Genomic DNA, 11,497 nt, shown 5'->3' with positions numbered 1-11,497 from the left:
TCACTACGAAAATTTGTTCTGCAGATGGACCATATTTCATATTACTGTTACTGTAAAATGCTGTCCACTTAGGAGACAATATTTTATGGCAATGGACATGATTTATTTTCTACTATGCCTTCTTATCTGACATATTATAAATATTATAAAGTTCTTCATATTTAATTTTACACTTCCTTCTTATTGTTATTCTTTCATTGTCATTACCATTTGCTGGGAATTTCTTAGAACTTAAATTTCTCTATATTCACTTCCATCCATTATTTATTTGTTTACATTTGTATATTGATCAATTTCTCATTAAAATTCAAGTATAATAAAACTTTGTAATGACCTTTGTATTACTTCCCTTGGAGGACGCAATTTAATAGCAACTACTATGAAAATTTGTCCTGTGAGTGGACACTATTTCATATTGTTAGCAGTAAAAATCTATCCTTTTGAGGGACACCATTCCATGGCAATGGACATTATTAAATACCAAATTTCAATGAAAAAGTGTCCATGTGGACACTTTTACATAGGACACTATTATGACTTACACATTATCACTGAACTAGTATACTACATATTTGTTATGGGGCCAGCTCTGGGTGCGTCTTGCTTCATTGAAAACCTGTCTTCAGCTGTTGTCTCCTGTATGGCCGGGTTGTTGTCCCATTTCCATTCTCAATTTTAAGTTTTAGACCTTAGAAACAGCTTTAAACAAGAATGTGACCCTAGTACACAAATACCCCATCAGCATTATTCTTTTCTATGTTAAGTGGACCGTTAAATTGGGGTATTAACAATTTGACATTAAAATTAGGAAGATCATATCATAGGGAACATGCATGTTTACTAAGTTTCAAGATGATTGGACGTCAACCTCGTAAAACAGTGCTATGAAGCAGGACAGACGGATGGACAAAGGGACGGACGATCACACAGACCATAGAACTTAGATAATAAATGGGTTTTGCTCATTACTGAAAGCTGTACAATAAACTATAGTTGATAAACTTGTTTTATTTGGTTGACGGTTGAAAGTTGTCTCATTGGCTATATAATACCACATAATCTTAACTTAAGGCATTTGGTGTAAATATATTAATGATGTAACATGCTAGTCACATGTATAGTTATGTATAATTGGTAGCTGGACACAAAGTATTTCCTACAATAGACCATTATAGCAGACTTTTATACTGTAGCTAGTAATCAATTACATGTACATGTACATTTGGTCAATGCAAACTTCATTGAAAGAACAGAAGAAAGACCAAGGAATAAACACAAATCATTTCATAATACAAACACAAATTTTTGCCATCATATAAAACTTTATTATAATCAAAGGCTGATGAAATTAATCTACAATCCAATCGATCAAGTATTATGGTTAATTCAACTTTAAAATAATTGAAAATTATACCTTTATTTTTTTTAAACATGAAAAAAGATATGATAAACACTATCATTATTTCAAATTCAATGTCTAACAGTTCTTTTTTTTATTTTTGTTGCATTATGCATTATACATCCAATTGCTTATAATTCCATTTATTCATCTTATTACAGTTTAATCAGACACCCTGACATCCCAACAAGTCATCCTGACACACCAACCAGCCAAACTGACATTCCAACCAGTCAAACTTACACCCCAACTAGCCACCCTGACATCCCAACCAGTACCCTGACATCCAGCCAGTTAGCCTGACATCCCAACAAGTTACCCTTACATCCCAATCAGACGCCCTGACATTTCAACCAGTTACCCTGACATCTCAACCAGTCACCCTGAAACCCCAACCAGTTACCCTGATATCCCAATGAGACACCAAGCCAGTCATTCCAACATATCAACCAGTTACCCTGACATCCCAATCAGACAACCTGACATTTCAACCAGTTACCCAGATATCCCAACAAGTCATCCTGACACACCAACCAACCAGCCAAACTGACATTACAACCAGTCAAACTTACATCCCAACTAGCCACCCTGACATCCCAACCAGTACCCTGACATCCTAACCAGTTACCCTGACATCCCAATCAGTCACCCTTACATTTCAACCAGTTACCCTGATATCCAAACCAGTCATCCTGACACCCCAACAAGCCAAACTGACATTCTAACCAATCAAACTTACACCCCAACTAGTCACCCTGACATTTTAACCAGTCACCCTGATATCCAGTGGATTTATAAAACAAATCAATTAGATTATTCTGTTATAATTACATTTATTTTGCATCCAATTGCTTATAATTCTATTTATTCCCCTTATTACAGTTAACCTGATATCCCAACCAGTCATCCTGACACCCCAACCAGCCAAACTGACATTCCAACCAGTCACCCTGACATCCCAACCAGTCATCCTGACACCCCAACCAGCCAAACTGACATCCCAACCAATCACAATTACACCTCAACTAGTCACCGTAGACTCCAAACCAGTTACCCTCACATCCCAACCAGTCACCCTGACATCCCAACCAGTTACCCTGACATCCCAATCAGACACCCTGACATATCAACCAGTTACCCTGACATCCTAATCAGTCACTCCAACATATCAACCAGTTACCCTGATATCCCAACCAGTCATCCTGATATCCCAACCAGTCATCCTGAAACACCAACCAGTCACCCTGACACCCCAACCAGTCAAACTGACATCCAAATCAGTAACCATGACACCCTAACTAGTCACCCTGACATCCCAACAAGTCATCCTGACATCCCAACCATTCAAACTTACACCCTAACTAATCACCATGACACTCCAAACAGTCAAACTGACATCCCCAACAAGTCTTCCCGACACCCAAACAAATCAGCCTGATACCCTAACCAGTTAAACTTACACCCAACCAGTCAAACTGATACCCAAACTAGTCATCCTGACATCCCAACTAGTCACCCTTATATCCCAAACAGTCAACCTTATACCCCAACCAGTCACCTTAACACCATAACCAGTTACTCTGACCCCCCAACCAGTCACACAGTCAACCATACACCCCAACCGTTCAACTTAAACCCAAAACAGTCAAATCTTTGTACAATTAATAGTTCATCTTCTGTTTTTTCAGCTTTCTACATTCTGTGGTCAAATTTGTTTCTGTTATTTTGCACAATTCATTGGTCTTGTCATATTGTGAATTATGTGCGGCCATATAAATCCCAACTATCATTTCCTTGACCAGTACGTGTAGAAGATATTGTGGACCCAATCTGAAATGAAACTTCTATTAATAAAATTGTTTTCTATTACTTAGTAAATTTTTATTTGAAAATAATTAAAACATTCCCTTATCAAGATAACACTTAAAGTACACTATTTTCTTTTCTTTAAGTCTATATAAGGTTAACAATAACATTTCAAGGTATTCAGACATGAAGGATTTGGTAACGCAAAAATTGTTTAAAAGTAACAAAATCCAAATGGAAGAGATATTGAATAATTTAAATCTTAATTAGTGGTAGTAGTAAAGCAAATTAAATTACCAAAAACAGACTGTTTCAACTGGATTTATAAAACAATTCAATTAGATTATTCTGATATAATTACATTACATGTATCTTTCATTATAATACTTCTTTCTAATTGGCTAACTGCACATCACATGTTATTCAGTACGCAATTGCATTACTCAATAAAACTTTTCATTCATGATAACACATGGTCCCACAATAAAGTGCACAGGTGAATGAAATAAAAAAAAATCATAAAAATCAGGTTTTCATGATCATAGCTAAAAAATGCAATTATAAGTATTGAACGCTTATTTTTGTAACTTCATATGGTTGTAAAAGCGTTGACTGTGCGCACATTTTTAGTATGAAGCGCTTCTGCCCTTCATACAAAATGAACCTTGGTAAACGCTTTTACACCGCAATAAAGTTACAAAAAGAAGCATTCAATTCTTAAATGTTTTACCTGTATGCTTTAAATCTTTGTTCTTATTGCTCATTCTTCATTCCCAATATCATTTCTGTCCCCCGTTTAGTGTATGGATGTCTACAAAGAATAAAAATTGTACATGATCTGGATAATTTTGTTGTAATTGCCAATTTCAATAGTAAATATCTTGTGAATTAAAAATGTAACAAAGGTTTTAATTATATCCCAATTTTGCGACAGGTTATCAATCTCGATAATATGAACTAATTGCTACTTAAACTGTGTAAACATTTATCAAATTAAATCTCACATTTAGTAAAAAAAAACCAAACAGCAATAATTGTGGAATGTACTAATTTCCGATTTTGCTGTACTTTTCCTTTTAAATTTTGAAAATTAATTATTGTAAAATCTTTAAGAGCTGTTCCAGAAATGAGATAGGCTACGTTTGTGAATTTCTGTTGTTGTTTAAAAGATATAGAATAATATTTAATATAAAAATGACAGATAGGATAAACTAACCATCACAGTCAGGAAGACAATTATGTCTACAATTAATTATAGATATAAATTAAAAAAAAAGGTTCTTGATTACAAAATTCTTTCTATCATTCAACTTACTTTGGATCCCGTCCTGTATTATATAGGAGATCTGTAGATAACTTTTCATGCACATACTCCATGGCCTAGAAATATATACAGCATACAATTAACCCTATATCATGAATCTCAAATAAAAGTGAAATGAAAAAAAGGTTTAAATACAAATGTTCTGAGTTGCATACTTGAGGGGGGATGGGACTTAAGCATGTCATTATTTTCCCTATGTGAGCCTCTGACATTCCTTAGTGTTCTGATAGCTTTTAACTACGTCACATTGTAACCGGTGTTATGATGACGTTTTTGAGGTTTCAATCGGGGATAAAAAAGGCAGTTTCCTGCATATATACTGACATCTCTGTGTTGTTATCCAATCACAAACCTCGACACATTTGTAATCCGTAATATAAGATGAAATTCTGCTCTTGCAGTCATTTTTGTGAGCCATATTTAATTATTTTTTAATATGGTTTCATATATTATTATACTGACATTTGATTTTATTTATGTAGAAGTGTACACTAGTAACATAGTTCATAACATAAAATTTTACAAACCTTATGCTTTATCACATTCATCCCAAATCCGACTGTCACTCTTTCCCTATTTTGTACTTTTAGTGGATTGGCAACAAATTCATGATGTCGAACATGGTCAGCAAGGTCACTGAAAGAAAAGTAAAAATGCATGTATTGAAAGATTTAGACTGCTCCATGAAACACAGCTTCATACAAATACAACATGTTTAACCTTATAACTGTAACATTATTCCTATATAGTACTTTACGTACTTTGATTTACGTTCGTTGAGTTACTTCCCTTTGGTATCAGTCTGATATGATTTATGTAAACCCCATATATTGTTTGTATGATTATTCTTGTGGAATACAAATGAACACGCTGCTTTTTTTGTCATTCTTATTATCACCATATACGGCCCCAGAGAATATTACATGGTGTCAGATAAATACGGGAAATGGATCTTAACGGAGTACCACAGCCTCAGATGAACTGGGATTCAACAAATCTAGTTGATACTTGGAAAAAATTCAAACAACACGTGGGACTTATCCTCGATGGACCGCTCGCCGAAAAAGACGAGAAGGTAAAAATTACTTATCTACTATTGTGGGTTGGTGAAAAAGGAAGAGATATTTATAACACATGGCAATTAAGTGAAGACGATGCAAAGAAACTTTCTGTCCATTTTGACAAGTTTCTTACATATGTTCAACCAAAGCAGAACTCTTTACTTGCAAGGTGTAAATTTAGATATGAAACACAAAGTAGTGACACTGTTGAACAGTTTATTACTCGACTGAAGCTCATTGCTAAAGACTGTAATTTTAAGGACACTGACGAGATGATCAGAGACAGTCTTATTTTCGGGACAAGTTCGCCTAAAGTGAAGGAAAAACTTTTAAACGAAGGTGACACATTGACACTGGAAAAAGCTATTCAGATCGCGCAGGCATTTGAGTATAGTCAAGGACAACTAAAGGAGATGAAAAATTTAGAACCGTCTACAGTCGTACACGAATTAAATCTTCCGAGACACTCGCAGTATAACAGTGCCTCGTCTAGGAAGAACCACAAGACGTCTGACCGAACTAGGACGGGTCCAGTCAACCAAAATCGAGTCAAAGTCGAACCCCATCGTTATTTTTCACAGCAAGGATGTGGAAATTGTGGGAGAAGACACTCCAAACACGAAGAATGTCCGGCGAAGGGAAAGAAGTGCAACAGTTGCCAAAAGTGGAATCATTTTGCCCAAGTATGCAGATCAAAACAAAGGGTAGACGAAGTAGTGCTAGACACAGATAGTGACAGTGATCAAGAGTTTTTTATTGATTGTATAAATGAACATAATACCTTCATTAATGATAAGAATAAGGTAAAGAGAGATCAAGCTTTTGCTACAATTACTGTTTGTTCAAAACCAATTAAGTTTAAGCTTGACACTGGTTCTCAAGTGAATATTTTGCCTAAACATATATTTGAAAGTCTCAAATTCAATGGCACTCTCAAAAAGTCCCCTCGTATCTTAACTGCTTATAATGGTAATGCCCTGCCCTCACTTGGCGTCTGTTGTCTCCCTTGTGAACATGGTTCTGTTAATAGTAAATTAGAATTCTACTGTCTAGATACTAATTCCCCACCAATATTAGGCATGCAGTCTTGCTTGGATTATGAATTGATAAAATTGGTATACAGCACTGAAACTACGTGTACTTCTGACTCTGACCCAATGACTAAGTCGTCAGTGTTAAAAGATTATTCAGATATTTTCAAAGGTGTCAGTCTTGTTTCAGGCAAAGCAACAATACACATTGATTCGGAGGTACCCCCAGTTGTACATCCGCCACGGCGCGTTCCTGTAGCGTTACGTGGTCGTCTAAAGTCCGAATTAGATCGCATGGTGAACGCAGACATTATTTGTAAAGTAAACGGCCCCACACCTTGGGTTAATTCCCTTGTCGTTGTCGAAAAACCTAATGGTAAGCTAAGGGTATGCCTAGACCCGAAAGATCTGAACTCTGCGATTCAGCGTCCGCACTATCCGATGCGAACATTAGAGGATATTCTGCCCCAATTATCGAACGCTCATTATTTTACTAAACTTGATGTCCGATCAGGTTATTGGACCATTAGTCTTGACGAGCCGTCTTCGTATTTTACTACCTTTAATACACCCTACGGTCGTTATCGTTTCAAGCGTTTGCCATTTGGTCTCAATTGCTCACAAGACCTTTCAAGCGAAGATTGACGAGTGCTACGCAGAACTTGACGGTGTGGTCGCGATCGTCGACGACATACTGGTTTACGGATCAACCCGGGAAGAACATGATTCAAACCTGCGGCGAGTATTACAGATCTCTCGCGAAAAAGACATGAAACTTAACGATGATAAATTAGAGGTTGGGGTCACTGAGGTTACTTATTTTGGTCATGTTATAACCTCATCTGGTCTAAGGGCAGATCCTCACAAGGTCCAGGCTATCTCGGATATGCCACCCCCTTCTAACAAAGCTGAAGTGCAGACTATATTGGGTATGGTCAATTATCTTTCAAAATTTGCGCCCAACTTAGCGGAAATCACTAGCCCAATGCGAGCCATATTGAATAAAGATGTTGAATTTGCATGGGACCAACCTCAAATCGCGGCATTTCAAAAGGTCAAGGAGATTTTGACGAGGTCACCCGGTCCGATTCTTTCTTATTATGACCCAACCAAAGACTTAACTTTACAAGTTGACGCATCCAAATACGGTCTAGGCGCAGTCTTACTGCAAGACGACAAACCGGTAGCTTACGCTTCAAAATCCTTAACAACATCAGAAATAAATTACGCACAGATAGAAAAAGAAATGTACGCAATTGTTTTTGAGTGTACCAGATTTCATCAATACATTTATGGCCGTAGTATCAGGGTTGAAACGGATCATAAACCGCTAGTTTCAATTATGAAGAAATCATTATTAGACGCCCCCGCAAGATTACAACGCATGATTTTACGGTTACAGCGTTATGAACTCGATGTTGTACATTTGCCCGGAAAATGTATTCCCGTGGCTGATACCCTGTCGCGCAAATTTCTATCGGACACTTACCCTGGTCTTTCTGATAGTTTTGAGGCACAAGTTCACATGATTTTTTCTAGTCTACCGATTAGTGATAGAAAGATAGACGAAATCGAAAAGGCCACGTTGTCAGACCCCCAGTTTGATATTTTAAAATCTGTAATTCTTGAAGGTTGGCCACAATCTCGAAGTGAATGCCCAGCACAAATTTTAGAATTTTGGAACCATAGAGATGAACTTTCTGTGAATAGAGGTATTATTTTTAAGGGACACAAAATTGTTATTCCAACTAGTTTGAGGGTCCTCATGTTAGACAAAATTCATACTGGGCACATGGGAGTAGAGAAATGTATTCGCAGAGCTCGTGATGTTCTCTTTTGGCCTAAAATGTCATTGGATATCTCGGACATGGTGTTAAAGTGTTCAGTTTGTTTGGAACGTAGAAATTCTAATGCTAAAGAACCATTAGAACCGCACAAAATTCCTCAATATCCTTGGCAAGTTGTAGCAACTGATCTTTTTTATTGGAATAATGCCGATTACATTATAATAGTTGATTATTATAGTCTCTATTTAGAAGTCCATAAACTACATGGTACTACAAGTACAACTGTTATTAATAAGTTGAAGGGTACATTTTCTAGACTTGGTATCCCTGAGACCGTTGTTTCTGACAATGGTCCTCAGTATTCGTCCCAAGAGTTTAGTGAATTTGCGAACAAATGGGATTTTAAACATGTTACATCCAGTCCCCATTACCCTCAATCTAATGGGTTGGCAGAGAAAACGGTACAAACTGTAAAAAATATGTTTAATAAATGTAAAAAGGATGGTAAAGACCCATATGTAGCTCTCTTGGAGTATCGCACAACTCCTTTAGATATCGGATATACCCCTTCACAGTTACTGATGTGCAGAAAACTCAGATCAGTTCTACCTACCACTCTAGAGGAACTTGTACCAAAAACACCTATTTATAACGAAGTTCAGAATAAAATTGATTGTAAAAAGTCTTATAAAAAAAAATACTATGACAAGGGCTCAAAACCCTTAAAATCTTTAAATTCCGGAGATTCTGTCAGAATAAGGGGAAGTAATGGACTCTGGAAACCTGCTATTATCTCTAGTCAACACCCTGCTAGTAGGTCTTACATTGTAGAAAGTCAAGATGGTGGTATTTATAGACGCAATAGACGTCATATAATAGGAACCAGAGAGGAATTACCCCTTACTACTGTTGAAAATGACACAATTGTACCCCCTGTTCGTTACGAACCGCAGTGCAACCTAACTCCCCCTGAATTAGCCGAACCTACTTCGAACATAAATAACTCGCCCCAAATTACGAGCGATACAGAAACTACAGAAACCCAACAAATTCCTTCTGATGGTTTATACATTACAAGATCTGGACGTATAGTAAAGCCTAAAATCATTGAATCAATGTAACTTCCTGTATATGCTTATATTTTTTTCTAATTCATTTATGGTGTATACATGCATTTTGAGTCTTTTTATGCTTGTGTAATGAACTTTATTATGCAAGGACAATTATTGAACACTGACTTTATATTGGAACATTAATTGAATTTGTGTATTGTATTTGTATAGCTTGTGCATTTTATTTTATTTTATTTTTATTTGTGTTGAGAAGGGAGATGTAACATTATTCCTATATAGTACTTTACGTACTTTGATTTACGTTCGTTGAGTTACTTCCCTTTGGTATCAGTCTGATATGATTTATGTAAACCCCATATATTGTTTGTATGATTATTCTTGTGGAATACAAATGAACACGCTGCTTTTTTTGTCATTCTTATTATCACCATATACGGCCCCAGAGAATATTACAATAACATAGGACAAATTTGGACTCTTATTATAAATAAAAAGAAGCATTATTGGTGTCTAACTGGTACCACATGTACAGTACAGGTAGGGACTTATTTTTATGGATGCCTTAATCCGTCTAGATGTCAGACTGGTCGGACAGTTGTCCCAGTGTAATAAACACCTGCTGTGCAATATCCAAGTGGAAGGTCGTAAATCAATCTGTACCAGCTTGATTAGAATCAAATTTTACCTGTACAGATATATTAGTATTTATGGAGGATAGATAAATGTAAAATATTGTTTTGTATTCAAAGAGAAAGAATTAAAATTAAAATTAAATATAAGAAATAAAATTAAAATTAAATATAATTTTATTTTTTTTATAATTTGAAAATGAAATAAAGACGATTTTTAACAATATATTGTGTTGCCAATTATTTCAATAGTTTTGTGCCAATAAACTATTTTGTATTTGTATTTGTAAACCGTAAATATTTCATCTAATTCAAAATAATAAGCCTAATAACAACCAAGACTGTTAATTGTTGAGACTTCAATCCCGTAAATTATACGAGTTTTGTTGATGGTTATATTATTTCCCGCTTTTAACGTCCTGTTCCTTTATATGTTATTATTAGAAACTCAATTTTAAGTATAAGGCCAACATGTCGTATTTATGAAATATAATATAATATAGGCATTGTGAATTAAGTTACTTTCCTTTTGATACAACTTTCCCCGTCGGAGCCTCTACATCTATTCACACCTGTCAATCATTTCTCGCAAGTGAAACATTTTGGTCAGACAGATCACTCGTGCTTTCTATTTTGACATATTTCCCGTTAATCTCTTTGAAAGTCAAACAATTGGTTTCCTTTAATACAATATTTATAACGCCGAGATCATATTTCGATTCCTTTTTTTTTTATTTTATTTAAAATTGTTGACACTCGAGATAATATGCCTTTCTATTTTCATGTCTAAAATATTTTATGAAAATCGCGGGTGTTGTATCAAATCGATACACGAAAATCAAAGTTTAACCTTATATAGTTTATTGACTAAATGCACATTTATACCCCAATGGGGTTGAACGCTAGTCCTACTAGTCATGATCAGCTGTCTTTACTTTTTCGTCGTACTTCTAGTCATTTTAAAGCTCGCGCAGTCAGTTTGATTTTTTAAATCGATGTTGTATTATTTCCGAAGTTTAAAGGAGGTCTCCAAATAGATTATTTGAACGGGAATCCGGGAAATGACTGATAAAAATAAAACAAAAAAATAGTTAAAGAAGACTAAATCGTGTTTTTATTATACATGTATGTAAATCGATTAAATTTCTATTCTGGTAAATCGATCAAGAGCCTCAAAACTAAAACACAATACTGTCAATCATTCCACATCAAATTTAATCATGAATGAATTTTCCCACGGTCGGTCAGTAAGGTCACCTGTGTTTACTGTTACGACATTTCCCGCCATATAAAAATCTCGTGCAGTGGACAAAATCGATCTTTAATATCTTTTATTAGCATTCAATATTATTGTGAGTGGAGTCAAGTTAAAGTTCAACCACGTGCA

General features: G+C 35.5%; 1 long non-coding RNA gene across 1 annotated transcript; it reads right to left on the bottom strand.

Annotated features, from left to right (window-relative positions):
- Nucleotides 1-2,284: 2,284 nt before the first annotated feature.
- LOC139499004 (uncharacterized) lies at nt 2,285-5,163 on the bottom strand. The gene is made up of 4 exons (XR_011658072.1): nt 5,057-5,163; nt 4,521-4,585; nt 3,936-4,016; nt 2,285-3,229 (listed from the first exon to the last, which is right to left on the bottom strand). It is a non-coding gene; the product is annotated as an uncharacterized lncRNA (long non-coding RNA).
- Nucleotides 5,164-11,497: the final 6,334 nt, after the last annotated feature.

Source organism: Mytilus edulis, chromosome 12 (assembly GCF_963676685.1).
Source record: "Mytilus edulis chromosome 12, xbMytEdul2.2, whole genome shotgun sequence".
In the NCBI taxonomy this organism is placed as follows: Eukaryota; Metazoa; Mollusca; class Bivalvia; order Mytilida; family Mytilidae; genus Mytilus; species Mytilus edulis.
The sequence above is the reverse complement of the archived record's forward strand: the minus strand, read 5'-3'. Positions and strand labels throughout refer to the sequence as shown.